This window comes from Scylla paramamosain, chromosome 28 (assembly GCF_035594125.1).
Source record: "Scylla paramamosain isolate STU-SP2022 chromosome 28, ASM3559412v1, whole genome shotgun sequence".
Lineage (NCBI taxonomy): Eukaryota > Metazoa > Arthropoda > Malacostraca > Decapoda > Portunidae > Scylla > Scylla paramamosain.
The window spans coordinates 18,664,751-18,681,665 of record NC_087178.1 but is presented as its reverse complement, the minus strand read 5'-3'; the positions used below and the strand labels follow the sequence as shown (position 1 = coordinate 18,681,665).

Here is a 16,915-nt window from a genome sequence, read left to right as displayed (position 1 = left end):
TAATAATAATAATAATAATAATAATAATAATAATAATAATAATAATAATAATAATAATACCACATTCCTATTTCACATTAATCACTCGAAGATTTTTTGTTATCACCAATAGAGAGAGAGAGAGAGAGAGAGAGAGAGAGAGAGAGAGAGAGAGAGAGAGAGAGAGAGAGAGAGAGAGGTCCTGGTAACCCATCGTCTTCACATTAGAACTTAAGGATTTACAATTTTTTAGTTTATTTTCTTGGTGAACCTTTTTCCTGACTCACGGATCATGTCGACCGAAGATTAATTGTAAAGCATCGTTGTGTTTTTATTCCTTGCTTTTCTTTTCCTTTCTTCTTTTTCTTTACTTTATTTTTGTTTGTGAGTGAGTGAGTGCGTAAATTCTTGCTTCTCTCTCTCTCTCTCTCTCTCTCTCTCTCTCTCTCTCTCTCTCTCTCTCTCTCTCTCTCTCTCTCTCTTGCATTCTTCATTTTTATATCCCACGTGAATCATTCTAAGCTCATTTCTCTCTTTTTATTGTCATTCATCCCTCGTTCCTCATTTTTTATCGGGTATTCTTCATCCTTCACTGTTCAGTTATTGTGTTGTATTTAATTTTTCACATTTTTACGTTCATTCCACGTGTCTCTCTTACTCATTTGTCTGTGTTTCATTATCATTCGTCGTAAATTATGGTTTTATCACTCATTTACTTTTTTTTTATACCAGATTATTTATTTTATTTTATTTATTTTATTTTTTTCATCAGTTGTTCATTAAAAGTTTCAAAGCTCTTCATTTTATCTGCTGTCCATTCCTTCTCATTCTCTTAACAAGCCTCAAAAATTTTTTTTATATTTATTCTTTATTATCATTAGTGGTTCCTTGTTTTCTTGGCACTCATTCGTCCATCCACTCTCATTCCACTTCATTCCACTTCGTTCTTCCTCACTTTTCCACTGTCCATTTCTCACTTTTCCACTTTTTTTCTATTTTCTCAACACTCACTCATCCATCCACCCTCATTCCACTTTATTCCTCAACTTTTCGTCTTCCTCCACTAACAAACACCTCACCCTTCCTCCCATTCCTCTCATTCCACATCATTCCCACTCATCCCCACTTACTCCACTTTACCTCACCTTTCCACCTCCCTCCACTGACGCCCTACCGTCCCTCCCTCTGCAACGACTCATTCCCACTCACTCCTTCTCATTTCCATTTATTCCACTTAACTCTTCCTCATATTTTCACCTCCCTCCACTAACACCCTGCTTCCCCCTCCCCCCGTCCCCCGGTAACGACTCATTCTCACACTCCTCATTAATCTCTTGTTTAGCGCAATAAAGAGTAATGAATTATCACTCCCTTATATGCAAATTCAGCGGCTGTGGATAACGACTCACTAAATTGCCTTGTTCTCTCTCTCTGTCTGGCTGTTCTTTGTTCTTTGTTCTTGTTTACGAGCGTCTTGTTTATCATTTCTGGTTTTCGTTGTGTTTGGAGATTGTCACACTGGGCTGCTTGTTCTTTCCATCTCCCTCTCTCTCTCTCTCTCTCTCTCTCTCTCTCTCTCTCTCTCTCTCTCTCTCTCTCTCTCTCTCTCTGGGAATGCAAGTTACAGTGGCTATTCTTTCTTCCGTTTGTTATTGTTTGTGTTATTAATGGTAAGCCTGATGTCATTGCTTCATGTACCACCACCACCACTACCACTACCACCACCACCACCACCACCACCACCACCACCACCGCAACGAACGCTCCAGAAATCACGTAATCAAGTCGAGACCAAATATTATGATCCATGCTCTTCTGATCTTCCTCCTGTGTATACTTAGGCGTCTTTGTTTGCCTTATCCCTCCTCCTCCTCTTCCTCCTCCTCCTCCTCCTCCTCCTCCTCCTCCTCCTCCTCCTCCTGTTCCCAGCTGATCGTGACTCATAAAACATCCCTTTACTCATTTATTTTTTCCCCTCTCCAGTTTCCCATTTTTCATGTTCCTGTTTTTTTTTCCTATATTTTTCGTTTTTTTTTTTCTGCTCCTTTTGCTATTTTCTTCCCAGCTCCAGTTTCCCATTTTTTCATTTCTTTCTCTTTTTTTTTCTGTACTTTCGTTTTCTATTTGTATTTTTTTCTTTCCATAATTTTTCGTTTAGCAGTTTCAGGTAAACCAATATCGACGTCTTTTTTTCTTTTTCCCTTCAAGTCATGAGTAAGAGAGAGAGAGAGAGAGAGAGAGAGAGAGAGAGAGAGAGAGAGAGAGAGAGAGAGAGAGAGAGAGAGTAATTGATGAATATTTGATGAAGAATGTGAAAACTCAGACTAAATTAGGAGATGGTTAAGGAGTAAGAAAATATTTGTGCCTAGAAAATCAATAGGAACCACTTGCTCTCTCTCTCTCTCTCTCTCTCTCTCTCTCTCTCTCTCTCTCTCTCTCTCTCTCTCTCTCTCTCTCTCTCTCTCTCTCTCTCTCTCTCTCTCCTTCATCAAAACACGGGCCTTGACAAGTGAAGTTTTGTGGTCCGCCCGTCGCCGTTCCTGTCCAGCTCCACCCAGGTCTGCCGTGTGAATAGCCGAGTTATTTAGCTTACAAGGATTACATCAGGACCGTATGAATAGCCTGTTAGATGCCTGTGGTCTTGTAGTCTCCCTGCCACCCACTCTCCCCTCTGGCTCTCCCTGCTTTCCTGCCAATCTCACTTCCATACATTCTCTACATTTCTGTCATTGTTTCCTCCTCCAGTCACCTCCAGTCACCTCTTATTTCTCGTCTCATTTGTTTCCTTTGTCGTGTTGCTTTTGTGTTTTTTTCCTGTTTTTTCCTTCAGTCTCTCACTCTACATTCTCTGCATTTTTCTCTTTTCATCGTTTCCTCGTGTTCACTTCTTATTTCTCGTCTAATTTCTTTCCTTTGTCATGTTAATTTGTGTTTTTTTCCTCGTTTTTACCTGTCTGTTTCTCTGTTTTCAGCTTTTCTTTTTTTCTGTCAAATCTCACTCTCCACTTTTTTTTTCTTTCATTTTCTGTTCACTTCTTAGTTTTCAATCCTTATTCCTCTCTCATGCATGTTTTTTTTTCTTTCTTCCCTTTTCTCTTCTTTCCCTTCTATCTCTCTTCTCATTCTCTCAAGTCTAGTCATCTGTTTCCTCCCTTCTCTCTCCGTCTCTCCACCCTGACGTGCTAACTTGTGTATTCTCTCATTCTTCCCCTCCTCCACCTTCTCTGTTCCTCTCCCTCCCCATTCTCTCTCCCACACTCGCCCTTCCCTCGCCTCGCCCACCTGACACCACCTCCGGGAGTCTGTCACAACCAGGAATTATTAGTTAAATTGTTCCATTGTTGGGCTGTTCAGTCCGTCATACGTAAACAATTTAAGTCTCCTCTCCCTCCCTCTCTCTCTCTCTCTCTCTCTCTCTCTCTCTCTCTCTCTCTCTCTCTCTCTCTCTCTCTCTCGTTATTATTTCAAATTCTGGTGTTTCATATGTTCTTTTATTTGTTCATTGTGTATTCTGTTGTCATTACTTATTATTATTATTATTATTATTATTATTATTATTATTATTATTATTATTATTATTTATTTTATTTTTTTATTGTACATTTGTCATTTATTGAGTAGTTTTTATACCCATTATTTTATTTTTTTTCTCGTGTCATGCTTTGTGATTCTCTCTCTCTCTCTCTCTCTCTCTCTCTCTCTCTCTCTCTCTCTCTCTCTCTCTCTCTCTCTCTCTCTCTCATAATAGTAAATAAAAAAATAAAGGCAAAATATGAAAAAAACAAGAGAGAGAGAGAGAGAGAGAGAGAGAGAGAGAGAGAGAGAGAGAGAGAGAGAGAGAGAGAGAGAGAGAGAGAGAGAGGTAAAGGGACACGAGTGGAGGGCAAACAACAGATTTAAGCTTTGGATTAATTAGTGGAACCAGGAAATTGGTGGTGAGTCCGAACAAACTTTTTAATCCTTGTTGGGCCACCGGGGACGCGAGAGAGGAGGAGGAGGAGGAGGAGGAGGAGGAGGAGGAGGTGGTGGTGGTGGTGGTGGTGGTGGTGGTGGTGGTGAGCTATGAATTTCTTCCCTCCCTACTCCTCTTAAGCTTTCTCCCATCTATTCCCACGCATGGTTTGAGCACAAGAGAGAGAGAGAGAGAGAGAGAGAGAGAGAGAGAGAGAGAGAGAGAGAGAGAGAGAGAGAGAGAGAGACTAATGAAAATAATCAGATGAGCATATTCCTTTTTTTTTCCCCTTTCATTATATTGACATTTGCGTAACGTGAAAATAAATATGCATAAATGTTGATAGCTATTAATAATTCATCATTTAATTTGACGCTGCTCTGTATTTAATTTTCAGGATGCTTCAAATAATTCCCGCTTCTATTCTTTTATCCGGATCGTGTTTGGTTTATTTAAGTGCGGATTCAGTGTACACGTGTATCTTTCCGTGTTTGTTTACCGAGCGCGGGACTCAACTCCAAATTCTCTGCTTTGCGTTATGATATCAGCGAACGAAACATACGAAGAGGAAAATTGTAAAACGTTCTCGTATTCCAACGGGACACACACACGAGATGGAAAAATAAATATATAAATCCTTAATCCACTGAACTGTTTTTGACTTTTCTGAGTACAAAAAAACCGTAACTGATAAAAAAAAGGCTTTATTTAAATCTCTAATACTCCAATCCACAAGTCAATGGTATTTATTTATTTTTTTGCCCAGAGTCCGCCAGCACCACCACCACCATCGCCACCACCACCGTCACCACCGCAGCAGGAACAACTCTCGGCAATCTTACCGCCACGGGTCGTCCTCTTGCTCTCACTTCCCTGACACTCCCCTGAAGGTGTTGTGATCTCTCCACGCCCACCATAAGTCTGGGTTCTGTAATATTTTCCTCATTGCGTATCATTAATAAACAGAAGTCAACGGAATATTCTGGGAAGTTTATTCATTGTTATTTTCATTGTTGTCCTGTAATATTTTCTCCCATTGCGTATCATCATTAATAAATAAAAGTGTGATGAACATTGTTAGAAATACATTCACTTACTGTCATTTATTATTATCATTGTTTTTTAATATTTTCCTGCATTGTGTGTGATCTTGAAGGCAAAACAATATTCCAAGGAGTGTTTTTATTTATTTCTTCTTGGTACTCCTTATCTGGCCTGCATGAATGGCAGTAAGTCACGAAAAATTACACGTGTGAATCTTAAGAATTTGGGAAGAGACTTGACTCGGCGCAGAATTTTGGGTAATTTTAAAGAATTTCCGCTGTGATTGCCCTGAGTCGCACCCTCCCTTCCTCTTTCTCTTCCTTAAGTCCTTCCTTTCTACGCTTGTCACGGCGCCCTAATTTATGCGGTACTACAAATAGTTTCCATAGGCACCTTGACTTAGAACTGTAGATTTGCAAACGCCGCAAAATCACCGGCTATTTATAATGAAGTAATGAAAGACTTGAATAATTTCTCACAGATAATTCAAACATCATTTTACATTTAATAAGATCCTGTATGGTAACTAGAATATAATGAAAGTGATGCCTTGGAAGTGAAAGGAAATTAATCAGTCAGTTTTTTTTTATCTCGTTCTGTTTCTCTTTGACCTTCCTCTGCTTTCCTCGTATTCTTCGCTTCTGACAGTTTTAAATTTAGCTTTTAATTTTCTTATTTCCTTCATCTCGTCCTTTTCCTGTTTCTTTTTTTAGTTTCTTTTGTTTTCCCCACATTCTTCGCTTTTTAAAATTCTCCTCTTCCTTCTACTTCCTTTATGCAATACTCTCTCTCTCTCTCTCTCTCTCTCTCTCTCTCTCTCTCTCTCTCTCTCTCTCTCTCTCTCTCTCTCTCTCTCTCTCTCTCTCTCTCTCTCTCTCATGCCAGGTGGTGAGATCTTATGAAATGAATCAGTAATTTTGTATTATTTTTATTTTTTCATGAATTTTGTTTTGATATATCGACGCCTCCACACTCGTTTACCAGCTTTTTATTTTATTTATTTTATGTGTGTGTGTGTGTGTGTGTGTGTGTGTGTGTGTGCATATTTATAACACTTCTCTGAAATACGAGTTTGCATCATAACGGAGGAAAAATATTTTGTGATGTTCCTCAATACGTGGCATCGTTGACCTCCATTTTATTTGATACAGTTATTTATTTTCATCCCAGCTCGCTTTCCATCCGGTTTATTACGAGACTGAAACCTTCCCTTGACAGAATTACTCCTATTTCACCAACACGTTTATTTCCCCACCGTGTAAATTTCACCTTCATATTTATATTAAAAAAGAAAAAAAAATGGAATTAAGCTTTCACGAACTGTTATTTGCATGCGTTTTTATCCGGATCTATCCATTTTACGGCTCGGGAGTGAATGGCAGGCACAGGCGCGGCGAGAGAGGAAAAAAATAAAATAAAATAGGGGAATGGTGAAAAAAGTATTGTCGATTTTGTATATGAAAAAAAAAAGTCAAAATCTGTGAAAAAATGCTGTAGGTTCCGCGGAGCAATAAAGTTTGACACGGGTCCGAATTTTGTATTGACTTTTTGTGAAGGTTTTATTGATTGATGTGCTTACTAGAGAGAGAGAGAGAGAGAGAGAGAGAGAGAGAGAGAGAGAGAGAGAGAGAGAGAGAGAGAGAGAGAGAGTTACGAAGGTGAATAGATAGGAACGAGGAAAAATATAGGAAAAATGTCGGAAATCACAGTATTGTCTTCTTTTGTGAATGCTTTACACCTGTTTTACTTCCTTTTACTCACTTTATTACTACTTTATTTTACACATTCATAAATTAAGAGATAAAAAAAAGGTATTCAAATCTACTATTCACTTTTCTTACCATTTTTATCATTTCTTTACGTTGGCAGAGTCAGAAAAATGGAAACAAGATAAGAGATGAATACAATAATGGAGTCTCTGGTCAGGTTATATATAGTTTTTTAAAAGAAGTAAGGCAAAGCAAAATAAGTGACAGATAAACGTGATAAACAAATATAAAGATGATCTAGAGGGTGAACACTAGCATGAGGAAACACGGCAAAGGAAATTGAGTGATAAACAGACGTGAAGAAGAAATGTAAGGATGATCAGGAGCAATTAGGAGACAGGAAGGATGGGTGAACACTGGCATGAGGCTTTGAAGGGGAAGGGAGAGATCCATTTCTGTTCATGTTTGTCTCTTTGTCAGATAGAAATGTTGGCGGCCATTTGTGTATTAATTCTTATCGTGTCGCTATTTGTGTCTCATTTCTGTTTACAAAATGGTTCATCCCCCTCCTCCTCCTTCTTCTTCTCCTCCTCCTCCTCCTCCTCCTCCTCCTCCTCCTCCTCCTCCTCCTCCTCCTCCTCCTCCTCCTCCTCCTCGGCTACTAAGACCTCCCGGCTCGGCGTGTGAAAGGTCAGGTCAGCCAGAGGTCACACTCACGCCCGATTGGACACAGGTCAAGCGAGGTCAGGGAATAATGACATTTGTACACAACTGGGCACAGACAGTGAGACAGACAGATAGACAGACAGACAGACAGACAGACAGGCAGACAGAGACACACACACACACACACACACACACACACACACACACACACACACACACACACACACACACACACACACACACACACACACACACACACACACACACACACATATGAACACTAATGAAAAGTTAATTTGTTTACTTAGTAGTTTTTCTAAATATACTGATTCCATGTCTTGCGAAGGAGGAACAGAAGGACGAAAAGAAGGCATTAGAAGAGATGTAGAAAAAAGAAAAAGAAGACAAGATTGAAGCCGTAAAATAAAGAAAAATGAGGCCGTGGACTTGACTAAAAGGAAAGGCATAAAAAAGAGTGCAAAGAAAGAAGTCAGAAAGAGAGAAGAGAGTACAAAAAAAGACATTAAGGAAGAAAGGGAACGAAGCTGAAACAAGGCGTGAATGACACCCTTCTATTCGTCACTCTATTCATCGCCTTCCTCCTTCTCTCCCCTCGCTCCCCCGCAAGCCTTTCTCCCCTCTTACGGAAGAACGCGACAAGGAACAGTGGCGAGGAACAAAGCGGCGGCGGTGGCGGTGACGGAAGTGGCCGAAGAAAACGAAGGGAGGCAGTAAAGAAAACGAGAAGCGGTTGGTCGCTCGCTGGCTTCGTTTCCTCCAGTTGCCGAAATGGAGCTAAAATCGGCACTTAAAGAAAATGGAAGGAAGCGACAACAGATGAAATGAAAGGGACGGGAAGTTTGCCTCTCGTAGGAAAGGAAGGTTTGAAGAGAGAAGTACACGGGAGAAAGAAAACGTGACGGATACAACACAGTGAAGGAAGTCAAGGTGGTGGGTGGTCCCTTTTCGCGTGAATGAAAACGGGGGATGAAGAGGAGAGGAGCGGAGGGGAAGGGAGGAGGGCCTGTCCTATTCACGTGCCTTAGAAAAGAAGGTGTGAATCGGAGGTGAAGAAGAAAGAAACGAAATGGAAAACGGAGAGACGGATGAAAGAAGATGGGAGGTTGTGGGTGGTCAGGCAGTCCACGGCGCGCGTTCTCACTCTCTCCTCTTCTCTTCTCCTCTCCTCTTCTCCTCTCCCTTCTCCACGCCCTCTCCAGCCCCTTCTGCAGAAAGGAATAATTGTTCCCAGGGTATTAAAACGGTTCTGCCACCACTGGACTGACGAGGGCGGGGAGAGGAACTTCGAGGTGAAAAGAGGCAACTGTCTGACGGGAAGGAAAAGGGGACTAGGGAAGGAAAGAAAGGAATTGGAGAGGAGAGAAAGGAAGGGGAAGTTGGTGGAAAAAGAAGGCACGGTGTTATGTGGTCAGTGGAAACGTGTAAAATGTGTGTTAATAGTCTCATTTCTTCTTTTTTTCCTTTTTTTCCTTTCCTGACTGTCGTTTTTATTTATTTATTTATTTATTGTGTGTGTGTGTGTGTGTGTGTGTGTGTGTGTGTGTGTGTGTGTGTGTGTGTGTGTGTGTGTGTGTGTGTGTGTGTGTGTGTGTGTTTGGAGGGGGGTGTTGATTTCCTGTTAGTTTCCCTCTCTTTTTCTTATGTGTGTTTTCTTTCTTCGTGTTTCCTTTATTTATTTATTTATTTATTTATTTATTTAATTAATTTTTTAGGCTCCTTCGTTTAGTTTTCCTTGTATTGTCTGTATTTTTGTTTTCTTTATCCTCCTCCTCCTCCTCCTCCTCCTCCTCCTCCTCCTCCTGATATTCTTTCCATTTCTTCTTCTTCTTCTTCTTCTTCTTCTTCTTCTTCTTCTTCTTCTTCTTCTTCTTCTTCTTCTTCTTCTTCTTCTTCTTCTTCTCTCCCTCCTCCTCCTCCTCCTCCTCCTCCTCTTTCCTTACATTGACTAGGATCAAAGTTACTACATGTATTGTCTGTATTTTTGTTTTCTTTATCCTCCTCCTCCTCCTCCTCCTCCTCCTCCTCCTCCTCCTGATATTCTTTCCATTTCTTCTTCTTCTTCTTCTTCTTCTTCTTCTTCTTCTTCTTCTTCTTCTTCTTCTTCTTCTTCTTCTTCTTCTTCTTCTCCCTCCTCCTCCTCCTCCTCCTCCTCCTCCTCCTCCTCCTCCTCCTCCTCCTCCTCCTCCTCCTCCTCCTCCTCCTCCTCCTCTTTCCTTACATTGACTAGGATCAAAGTTACTACATATAACATCCCCTCCTCCTCCTCCTCCTCCTCCTCCTCCTCCTCCTCTATCTCGTCCCACTTTGCCACCCAAGTAGAGGAAACTGTGACATTAATCGCACGCTTCTCTCTTTGATGTCATGTGTGTGTGTGTGTGTGTGTGTGTGTGTGTGTGTGTGTGTGTGTGTGTTGAGCGGGATTATGTCTTTCAGTCCTTTGATGGCAGAGGTGATGGGGGTTAGTTTTCTCGTTCTGAGCTCCCAAACGATGCGGGTGGTGGGAGGGGAGAGAGAGTGAGAGAGAGAGGGGAAAGGGGAGAGGGAGAGGGAGAGGGCGAGATATAAAGGTAAAAATAGTGAAGGCAGAGGGAACATGGGGAGGTAATTCTAGTCTCATCTCTCGTCTAATGCTTGGGAAGATTGCACCTCTTGGACGACTTACTAAGGAATAGCAACACTTGGTAAACAAACACGGGTGATCAGTACTGGATGACTAAATAAGCCAGTGGATGCATGAAGGGTAAATGAATCGAGGGGCACGAGGCCTGAAAGTAATGCAGCTCTTAGGAACAAGGTATGATTGGAGGGTGCACACACACACACACACACACACACACACACACACACACACACACACACACACACACACACACACACACACACACACACACACACACACACACACACACACACGTCACACGACACGAAACTATCAAACCGTCACAAAAACATTATTCACTCCCCAACTTCTGTGAATCCTCCTTTTCTTCTCCTCTTCCCGCTTTCCTTCTCCTTTTTCCTCCTCCTCCTCCTCCTCTTCCCTCGTAACAAGACTGCGTATCCCTCCGTCACGCCTCAAAAATGACCTCCCCTCCCTCTCCCCTCTCCCATTCCCCTCATTTCTCCCCTCCATGACACCCACTGTGACCTCCCCCTGACCCGCACCTAAGGGGGGTGAGGTTAACAAGTGCTGCTAAATAACACGGAATTAGGGACTCTTTCAGGGCGAGAGAAATTGGTTGTAGTAGTTGTAGTAGTAGTAGTAGTAGTAGTAGTAGTAGTAGTAGTTGTTGTTGTTGTTGTTGTTGTTGTTGTTGTTGTTGTTGTTTTGTTATCGTTTTTGTATTCAGTTTTCTTAGTTTTCTTCTTTTTCTTCTTTTTTATTTTCCTTTTCATAATCCCAGTGTCTTTTCTTTTTTTTATCGTTGCTATCAATGTTTCGTTTTCTCATTTCTTCCTTCTTTTTGTTGCTGTTTTTTTTTCTTCCTCTTTTCCTTCTAATAGTCTCAATGTGTGTTTTCCGTGTTTCAAAATGAGCATTGCTACGATTCAGAAAATGCCAGTAATAAGAGAAAATAATCGCTGGATGACGTGAATTCACCATTTTCTTCTTTTCTTTTTTTATACTTTTCTTTTTTTTTCCTTTGTCATTTCCAGTTATAATGACACACAGTCTCGCGTGCGTCGCTGATTTTTCTCTTCATTTTATATTTCCATTGTAAGAAAATTGAGTTATTTCTCTGTGTGAAAAAAATTTGTTCTGATGATGATTCAATAACGAGAGAGAGAGAGAGAGAGAGAGAGAGAGAGAGAGAGAGAGAGAGAGAGAGAGAGAGAGAGAGAGAGAGAGAGAGAGTAGGGATGAGGGGAAGGATAACTAATGTAAGTATTTGGAGGGAGAGTCGGTGAAATCCAATAGTAAAAATGCAAAAACTATGCTTGACAGGGAGAGGGGAGAGAGAGAGAGAGAGAGAGAGAGAGAGAGAGAGAGAGAGAGAGAGAGAGAGAGAGAGAGAGAGAGAGATCAATAGGGTGGGAGGTAGAAATGGAGAGAGAGAGAGAGAGAGAGAGAGAGAGAGAGAGAGAGAGAGAGAGAGAGAGAGAGAGAGAGAGAGAGAGAGAGAGAGAGAGAGAGAGAGAGAGAGAGAGAGAGAAAAAAAGAGAAACTGGAGAAAAATACAAGTCGGTAAAGAGGATAGACAGAATAAATGGAGGGAGGAAAGAGATACAAACCGGAGGAAAGAACAGACAGACATACATACATACAGACAGACAGACAGACAGACAAGAGGTGAGAGTCACGTGATCGGTATCAGTTATTGGCCAATTTGAGGTTTAGGAGAAGGGGTGAAGGGGTGAAGGGAGGGAAGGGGAGGAGGGAAGGGAGTGATGGGGAGGTTGTTGCTATTACACATGAAGGATGACTTAGGGTACGTGTAAAGTACAAACTGTGTTGGAATGTTCTAGAGAGACTTGTTTCCTTTGTGTTTCCTTTGTTTTCCCTTAAATAATGCTGTTTCTACTTCTTTTATCACCACCACCACAACCACCACCACCACCGCCACTACTATTGCTACTACTTCTATTACTACTGCTACATAAAGATATAAGAACATAAGCAATAAGGGAAACTGCAAGAAGAGACCAGGCTTACACGTGGCAGTCCCTGTATGAAATATACCTACCTATTTCCACCTATCATCCCCATCCATTACTACAACTACTACTACTACTACTTCTGTTGCGACTACTAAAGCTACAGCCAGTTTCATGTAGAAGTAGTAGCTGTAGTAGTGGTGGTGGTGGTGGTGGTAGCAGTAGTGGTAGCAATAATAGAGTAATAGCAACAAAGATTTCCACCACCACCACCACCACCACCACCACCACCACCACCACCACCACCACCATCGTGACAATAACACATAGCCAAGTTTTTTTCATTTCTTCCTGCGTCTTCAAGTTTATCGCCGTTGCTGTTATTATCCCCATTACCTTCATCCGTCACGCACACGAACGGGACTCCAACACGAATCACGAGGAAGGGGGGAAGAGGAAATAACACACACAAAGAATGCTACATGGAAGAAAGAAAGAAAAATAAGACTGGAAAAAAAAGACAGTAAAAAATAAAGTAACACACACACACACATACACACACACACACACACACACGTTAGCCTCAGTCGCTTGATTTTGCCGACTATTGATCGCTGAGGACTCGAGGTATTGCCATCAGGTGAGCATTGTTTTTATTCATACTCAGCCCCTCATTCTCCTTTACGGTTTATCAATTATGCGCAAACCTCACTAGCACTCACTCTCCCACTCATTCTGCGGCATGGCGAAAGCACCAGACCCTGAACACCTGGAGGCTGCGTCTGGGAAGGCTTCGGGGGATTGGAAGGTCGAATATCGTAGGGTTATTGAGCGTGAGGGGACGGGCGGCGGGCGGCGGGTGGCGGGGCGGCGGTAGTGGTGACGGCAGAAGGCATGACAGATGCCTCTCGCACTTGATTCGCGATCTCATTTCATAACTGGATGAAGTCAGAATAACAATGTCTGGTGGAGGCAGCTGCTGGGGGTGGCGGAGAGGGGAGAGGAGGAGTAGAGAGATGAAAGCGGGCAGGAGTAGGGAGAAGGAGGGACTTGGGGAGGATAGGGGATCAGGGTTATGAGGACAGAGACGCGGAGAAAAGAGGAATAAGATGCAAGGGTAAAGGAATGCAAGAAGGATAGGTGGAGGAAAGTAAATATATCTAGAAAAGATAGAACGTAACTGGTGTGTGAAGGAAGAGACGTGGCGGAGAAAAAAGAAAGAGGAGTAGGTTGAAGAAGGACGAGGAATGCGGAGTAAAATGTAAGGATAAATAGACTGGAGAAAGATATATAGCAAGTAAAGTCAGTACAGAGAAATATTGCGTAAAATGTAACTAGTCTATGAGGAAAGAGACGCGAAGGAGACAGAGGGAGGACTCCAGAAGGGATGGAGGAATGATGAGTGGACAGAAAGAGAGACAGAAAAAAATAAGTTATGATAAAAAATGATCCGTAAAATGTAACTGGTCTGAGTATCTGATGGGCGAGTTTGGTATCTGAGTGGTGTGTGTTTAGGCGAGTCTTTCAGTGTGTGTGGATGTGAGTGTGATGGATGGGGCGCCGCGTCGTGGCCGTCCAGGGAGAAGAACCACTTGCAGATATCCAGCGATGAAAGAGGAATTCAGAATGAGAGAAATATGAGTGACAACGGCGGTGATGTGTGTGTGTCACTGATGATAATGATGATGATGATAGTAGTAGTAGTAGTAGTAGTAGTAGTAATAGAAGTAGTAGTAGTAGTAAGAGGAAAAGTAGAAATAAGAAGAGGACAAGGAAGAATAAAAGGACAATTGATAGCATAATAGTAGCAGCAACGGTAGTAGTATTGTTGGCAGTGATAGTGGTAGTAGTGGTGGTAGCAGTGGTGGTGGAGGAATGGCGGGGCTGATTGTGTGTGGTTACTACTGGTTAGATCGATGGTGGTAGATACGCCGCAGCTGCCATTAGAGCGATGCTGGTTGTCAATGTTGGTTGATAGATCGGGGATGGTGTGCGGGTGATAGTGGATGATGGAGTGGATGGCAGCATTGTGGATGGCAGTGTTTCATTTATGCGAGGGCGCGCGTCTGGTGGCGGAGGCTGGGGAGTGTGAAATGAAGGTTTGGAGCGCGTTGAATAAACTACCAGTCTCAATGTACGTGAATAATTTTGTTGCTCTCGCTTCCCCGACCCTCTTTCTCTCTCTCTCTCTCTCTCTCTCTCTCTCTCTCTCTCTCTCTCTCTCTCTGGCCGTCAGTGCTACACATTTCCGCGTTCGTGTTCATCATCAAGCAATTTTTACCCCCCTCCCTTCCTGCAACGCTGAATGATTAACGTTAACATTTTCTTTGCGTTGCACTGAGTCAGACAAACACCAGCCAATTAGGTCTGAATACCCTCGCACATTCCGGCTAAAACACGCCGCTGGACACACACACACACACACACACACACACACACACACACACACACACACACACACACACACACACACACACACACACACACACACACACACACACACACACACACACACACACAGAGTTGCAAGATTAATCCTCTTCGACAAAAACTCTTTCCTCTTACTGCTTCATACACGGCAGATAGAGCACTACATTAACTTGTAAGCTTTAAACTGAACATCAAAGCACGAGGGAGAAAGGCAAGCAGGGGTAAGCGCAGCGAGGCAAGGGCAACAAAGGAGGATTAGGAGGAGTAGGAAAAGGAGAAGGAGGAGGAGGAGGAGGAGGCGGTGGAGGACGAGGAGGAGAGCCAGACAGGGTGGCACCACAGGCACTAGAATCGATATATCCCTGCACCGCCCAGAGAGTGCCAACGATCGCCAGGTGAGGGTGCCACCAGCCCCGCAACATAAAAGAGCCACATAAACACTCCACTTAATGCCACTCAACACCTCGCTAAGCCACGGTGCCAAGACGCGAGGCACTCCTGGTGTGGGCGCACTCTACACCCTCTACTACACCGTCAGCACTCCTTGACAACACCACGGCTATCCAATCACACAACTTACGCCTCGTCACACCGTCCCACGCCGCAGCGCACCACGGTGTACACCACCACACTAACTGCATGCACCGTGACTCACCACACGTACCACCACAACAACGCCACACGTCACCACACCTCACGTCACCCCACCGCACGACAATAACAAGTAACGTAATACTACCGCACCAAACACCACGGCCACGCACCACCACATCGTTTTATCACGCACCACACCACACCACACTGCCACAACAAGCCACTGAATTATCACCTCTTCTTCCATCCCATTTTTTTTTCCCCTTCCCATCCCATCCTCGTTTCTTTCTTCCTGCGTATCTTTTCACCATAAAGTCCAGGGTACCACAACACCACACAAACACCACTACCACACCACCACACACAGTACGCAAAAAATTCGCCCTCCCTTCCTTCCTACCATCTCTTTTTTCCCCTTTTCCCTTCCTCTTCTCCCCTTGCTTCCCTCTTCCTGGTCGTTACGCCACGAAATCCCACACACCACAGCGCCACATCACCACAATTGCAAGCACCACTCCACCACACCGCCACACAGCAACAGAAAACCACAAAATTGCTCCTTTCTCGTCCCTGCCGCCTCTTTTTTCTTCTTCTCCCCTCCACTTCTCTCCTCTTCGTTTCTTTCCTCCTCCCTCGCTCCCTCCGCCAGCTCGTTAATTCCCCTCATAAGCCTCAGAGGAAATTAACAAATTATTCCTCGGATATTTAGTCAGAGGGAAGCCAGTTATTGCGCCTAACCGGATTTTCTTTCTATTTCCAGAATGTGAAAACGTGGGAAGAAAGAGGCCTATTTGTTGTTATTATTATTATTGTTGTTGTTGTTGTTGTTGTTGTTGTTGTTGTTGTTGTTGTTGTTGTTGTTGTTGTTCTTAGTGGTGGTTGTCGGTAATTTTATTGATATTACTGTTTCTACTACTACTACTACTACTACTACTACTACTACTACTACTACTACTACTACTACTACTACTACTACTACTACTACTGAAATTTACTCCCAGTGTGCCCTTAAGTCGACAAGAAAGGGACAAGAGCGGAGGGCTTGAAGTGTCCTTGGGTAAACGATACTTCAACAAGATCAGAAAGAAGCAGATTGCATTTTTTTTTTTTGTCATTCTATTTATATGTCAGTTCTTTATTCTTCTGGCGTTTATATATTGTTCTTGCAAGTGATGTCGACTCTACGTGCTAAATCTGGAGGTTGTTAAGGAAATACCTGCTACTACTACTACTACTACTACTACTACTACTACTACTACTACTATTACTACTACTACTACTACTACTGTTTGCTGGTAATGCTTCTTTTTCTTCTTTTTCTCCTTCTACTACTACTACTACTACTACTACTACTACTACTACTACTACTACTACTACTACTACTACTACTACTACTACTACTGCTACTACTACTACTTCAACACCCATTACTAGCTGGTGGGAGTTAAAATGTGAAGGAAACAGGACTAATTGAAAATGTTAGGATATCAAAACAAGATTAATAAAAACAAATTGATGAACTAGTTAATATCCAGAGATTACCATAGAAATTGCTTCCTGTTATTCCTTTATCGCTATTTTCTCTTTTCTTCTTTCCTTCTATATCCCCTTTATCTCTTCACCTTACTTTATTTTTCTACATACCATCCCTTTTCCTTCTCTCTCTCCTTCTTTCTTTATTCCCTCTTCATTATTCCCTCCATCCTTTTCTGTTACTTCTGTCTTTCTTCCTCGTCCCTCCTTCCTTTTTTCTTTATTCACTCCTGTTACTTCCTCCATTTATTTATTCTGTTCTTCCTTAATTCCCTGTCTTTCCAGGTCTCTAATTCCCTTCTTATTTCCTTCTTCCACCAATCTACTCTCCTCTTCCTCATCTCCTTTTTCCAGCTCCCTACAGTCCTCTTCCTTACTCTCTTCCCCATCC

General features: G+C 42.6%; 1 protein-coding gene across 3 annotated transcripts in view; it reads right to left on the bottom strand.

Moving 5' to 3' along the window:
• Positions 1-16,915, bottom strand: part of LOC135115035 (uncharacterized) — a 123,966-nt gene that overhangs the window by 106,202 nt on the left and 849 nt on the right. Inside the window, exon 1 of one of the 3 annotated variants that reach the window (XM_064031473.1) lies at positions 14,978-15,025. The exons of the other annotated variants lie outside the window; for them this stretch is intronic. The gene's annotated coding sequence lies outside the window, so the exon portion shown is untranslated. Of the gene's footprint in view, positions 1-14,977; positions 15,026-16,915 lie in introns of those variants that run through there. 3 annotated transcript variants of the gene reach the window in all.